The sequence below is a fragment of the Protopterus annectens genome, chromosome 7.part0, assembly GCF_019279795.1.
Source record: "Protopterus annectens isolate FY-2018-M chromosome 7.part0, PAN1.0, whole genome shotgun sequence".
Classification (NCBI taxonomy): domain Eukaryota; kingdom Metazoa; phylum Chordata; order Ceratodontiformes; family Protopteridae; genus Protopterus; species Protopterus annectens.
Genome location: NC_056739.1, coordinates 755740549 through 755745548, shown reverse-complemented (window position 1 = coordinate 755745548; position 5000 = coordinate 755740549). Strand labels below are relative to the sequence as shown.

Genomic DNA, 5000 nt, shown 5'->3' with positions numbered 1-5000 from the left:
CCAATACCTTCTTTACAGATGCCATCCAAACACTAGCTAGTCAGTTATCATCAAATACCTTCACATTACCCTCACACTCCTCAACCCCACCCCCTTTCATTTCAAGCCTGTCTCAACCGCATTTATTCAAACCCTTTTGAAGAAACTGAAACCATGCTCTCCTTCTGCAGACCTACTGCCTTCTGAATATCTACAACTATCATCCAATGCCATAGCCTATCCTATTTCCATACTGGTCAACAGGACTATTACTGAGGGTTACATCCCCACCTTATGGAAAATCTCCCATATTATCCCCCTACATAAAGGTGGACAGTCCACAGAAATATCTAACTATCGCCCCATTGCCCTACTTTCTCCCCTAGCTAAAATCATGGAAAAATGTATCCATAAACAACTTCTTCACCATTTAATCGAAAACAATTTACTTTCCAACTGTCAACATGGTTTCAGACCCTCACACAGCACCATCACTGCCCTCCTGTCCTTTACTGACTACATTAACAAACAACGAAACCTGAATAATCTTTCCTCTGCTCTATTTATTGACCTGTCTAAAGCATTTGACATGGTAAACCACCAGATTCTCATAAACATCCTAAAATCTCTGTCATTAGACTCACTTTCCATAAAAAGGTTCCAATCCTACCTTGACAAACGTCAACAAGCAGTACTTTGGCATAATATGTTATCCTCCCATTTACCCATTACCTTAGGTGTCCCTCAGGGTTCCATACTTGGACCCCTTCTTTTCTCCATATTTATTAATGACCTTCATCTAGCTATCCCACAAGCCACATGTGTACAATATGCTGATGACTCCACACTATTATGTTCAGCTACATCCTCCCATGACCTTCATGCTCTCACCCAAAAAGTATTTAACATAGTTGAACCCAAAGAAAACCAAACTCCTCCTCGTCATTCCTACTCCGAAGTCCTCTCCAATTCTCAGTGACATCTACCAATGGTACTATAATATCTTCTGACTATACCACCAAACTACTAGGTGTCACCATCGACAATAATCTGAACTTCGACATCCACATCAATAATACCATAAAGACTGTCAATAAAAAAACTGTCAGTCTCAATAGGGTTAAACCATTCCTTTTCCCTACTGCTAAAACTACTATCGCTCACACCCATTTGATCTCTACACTCCTTTATGCCTCACCCATCTTTACTAATCTCTCCAAGAATAACCTCAGTAAATTGTAAATTACCTATAATAACATTGCACGATTTGCTACAGGCAACCCATTCCGAACCAATCATTGTATAAACTTAAAACAGCTAGGATGGTTAGAACTACCACAACAGATTAAATTTCACCAACTAAACATTGCCCACAACATCCTATACAAACCTTCTAATACTCCAAGTTTATCTACCCTCATCACCCCCTATAAAAATCACAAACTTCTTATCCACACCTCAAAACCTAATAACAGAGCTGGGGATTCTCTCTTCTCTAATACAGTAGGTAAATCCTGGAATCTTCTCCCTAATGACATTACCTCACTCACCTCTCTATCTCTATTTAAAAACAGAATTAAACTTCTCCTCAAAAGCATACTGGCTATGCCCCTGCTCCAGACCAGACTAGTCATCTACCTCTACTAACTTGACTTACCTATCCACTACCTACTATCCTCTACTACATTTTCCAACCTTATTATATTTTTCTGTTCTACCTTTTTTCACTATGTCTATCCTCTTTATATATCTTAAGCAAATTCTTTGTTACAATACTACACATCAAACTCCCTTTTTTTTTCACTTTTGACAACCTATACTATGTCACCATACTTAAAAAATAGCACTATATTATACTGCAGGTCCTCAGTGTTAGATCCTGCTTAACCTTTCTGCTGTAATTCACATGTTGCAAGTACTGATGATTCTTTCTTTTTTTTTCCTTTTTTACTATGATTATTTCCTTTTATCTACCTCTGACTTAACCTGCATTGTTGTCAAAGTTCTTTCAATTAGCGTTCTTTCAATTAGCACGGTTTGTGACTTTTCACCTCACTGTTACATCCTGTTACAACCTCTATGCTGAAATACACGTTACCATTGTTGATGCATTTTTTTTTCCATACCAGGAAAATTGCTATTTTTACTTGAATATTAGATTTTATTTCTTATTTTTTGTTTGTACTTATATTATTGTATTTGGACCATGTCTTGGAGCTTATCTCCCCGGGCCTCTACCGAAAATGGACATATATCCAGTTAGACTAGCCAGGTCAACAAATGTAAAATAAAATAAAAATTCCTACTGACGGCTTTACACCATTTCCAAACTAGAGTTGCTAGGAGCACAAAAATCATTCTCCCTCTGGATCACTGGGCCAACAGCTTGCATCGCTTTTTCAAAACCGAAAATCACTTACTTTGGGAGGCAGATTTTCTGCATGTTATTCAATAAAGTCCACAGATTTTATAATGTAACATTTTCCTATTTTTAACCTTGTGTTTCTCAGCAGTATCTCACAATATCCATACACAACTCAGTATGCAAATTTGCAGGCGGTTCTGCACAGATGTGGGCATGGTCTTAGAGACTTGACAGGTGAAAAGGGCGTGCTGTCATATGGAAAACATGCATGACTGACTGCCATGCAGATCTTTTTCTTTTGGCTGGTCCTGTTAGAGGTCGCCACAGCAGATCATCTGTTTCCATTTCTTCCTGTCCTCTGAATCTTGCTCTGTCACACATGCGTGTCCTCTCTCACCACATCCATAAACTTCATCTTAGGCCTTTCTCTTTTACTCTTACTGGCAGCTCCATCCTTAACATCCTTCTCCCAATATACCCAGCATCCCTCCTTAACACATGTCCAAACCAACGCAATCTCGGCTCTCTGGCTTTGTCTCCAAACCGTCCAATCTGAGCTGTCCCTCTAACATACTCATGTCTAATCCAGACCATCCTCGCCACACACAATGAAAATATTAACATCTTTAACTCTGCCATCTACAGCTCTGTCTTTTTGTCAGTGCCAATATCTCCAGCCCTACATAGCTGGTGTCACTACCATCTTGTAGAACTTCCCTTTAACTCTTCTTGGTACAAGCCAGCCACAAATCACTCCTGGCATTCTCCTCCAACCTGCCTGCACTGTCTTCTTCACCTCTCTTCCACCCTCACCGTTACTCTGAACTGTTGCTCTCAAGTATTTAAAGTCATCCACCTTCGCGAACTCTACTCTATGCATCCTCACCATTCCTCTGTCCTCCCCCTCATCTCCACCTCTCCAGAGTCTTCTCAACCTGGTCTCTACTCTCACTACAAATCACAATATCATCTGCAAATATCATAGTCTACGGGAACTCCTGTCTGACCTCATCTGTCAACCTATCACCACTGCAATAAGAAAGGGCTCAATGCTGTTCCTTGACGTAATCCCACCTCCACCTTGAATGCATGCATCACTCTTACCACAGACGTCACCACTATCACACTTCACTCGTACATATCCTGTACCATTCTTAAATACTTCTCAACCACTCCTGACTTCCTCAAACAATACCATAACTCCTCTCTAGGAATTCTATCATATGCTTTCTCTAAGTCCACAAAGACACAATGCAACTACTTCTGTCCTTCTCTAAACTTCTCCATCAACACCCTCAGACAGGCAAGTCCCCTGCTCACCCAAAGTGAGTAGTTGCACTGCCCAATGCACCCCCCCCCCACTTTAAATATACCAACTGTGAAATCACACTACACTGAGGAAAAGGGTGAACTAAGAATAGACAATGAATATTCATGCCGCCATCAGTAAGGATGTTACTTAAGTTTACCAGGATGTCAAAGACTTTTGGACAGTAGGCAGGGTTTAGACGGGACTTGCTACTGCACATCCTGCAAGGTACTACACTAATACAAACCCCATATTTTTACTGTATGTACCTACTATTCAAACACCTTTGTACCTATTTTCAAAACATACAAGAATGTTTCAGGAAACAGCTAGTACAATTACATATACCATATTCAAAGCAAGCACAGTCTAGTATTGCTACATACACTGCCAATAAGACAGGAAAATCAAGCTAAACTTTAGGCATTTTTTTATTTTATTTACATCTCCTCTCGGGGCCAACTTCAAGCTCATTCCTGGGGTAAAAACACAATACGTTCGAAAGGGGAAAAAACAGAAGTTTAAACAGTTTTGAAATACAGAAGACTAAAAGCACAATACATTAAGAGATTATCTCACGGAGCAGTTTACTACAAAATGAAACAAAATATGCTTACATCGATTAACATGCAGAGCAAGTCTACTGTGTTGTAAAAATGTGAGTGAATATAATTACAACAAATTAACAAACGGTGCATATCAAACACTGCGTGAATATAATGTAGTAAACTTACATAAATAACAAGACATAGAGTTATGCTGTGGAGAAAAATTGTGGTTAGAAGGTCAGGCTGCAGATAAGCAAGAGTGTGGGAGTGACTTTCGGTATAAGATGTAATTCGACAAGGATAAGGAGAGATATAAGTTCATGTAAGAGAACAATACGAAGTGGAGCAGAAGGAAAGGGACACGTCTCAGACTAAAGTACTGCTAACATCACACTGTAAAGTACTATCTGAAAGACTGCAACAACTATTGTAATAATTTATTTTTGATTGGAATGCCTAATCCAACTGATTCTCCATGACACTTACCGTTGTTACAAGGATTAAGGGTAACACTTTACTTCCCGTCACTTATTTCTCGTGTATATGAAAAACAGCCGTATTCATTTGAGAATTGTACACTTCTATCTTTCCTCATCAAAGCTTCCGGTAAAACAGACAACACAACACCTATTACGGTCGTCAGCTCTGCTGTTCTTTACCAAGATGTCAACGGGAAAGTCGATGTCGCCATAACAACGAGAGTGTTTGTGTGGCGCTGCATGATGATGACTGAGCGCGGTTACAATGGCGGGGTTTAAAAGTTATATAGTAAAAAACAGGAACATTTGAAATAAAAATT

The 5000-nt window shown here is 39.5% G+C and overlaps 1 protein-coding gene across 1 annotated transcript in view; it reads right to left on the bottom strand.

The window, feature by feature from the left end:
- The window catches only part of TRAPPC1 (trafficking protein particle complex subunit 1), a 212248-nt gene extending 207352 nt beyond the window's left edge, over positions 1–4896 (bottom strand). The window contains exon 1 of the mRNA XM_044077287.1: positions 4688–4896. The gene's annotated coding sequence lies outside the window, so the exon portion shown is untranslated. The remainder of the gene's footprint in view (positions 1–4687) is intronic.
- Between the last annotated feature and the right edge of the window lie 104 nt (positions 4897–5000).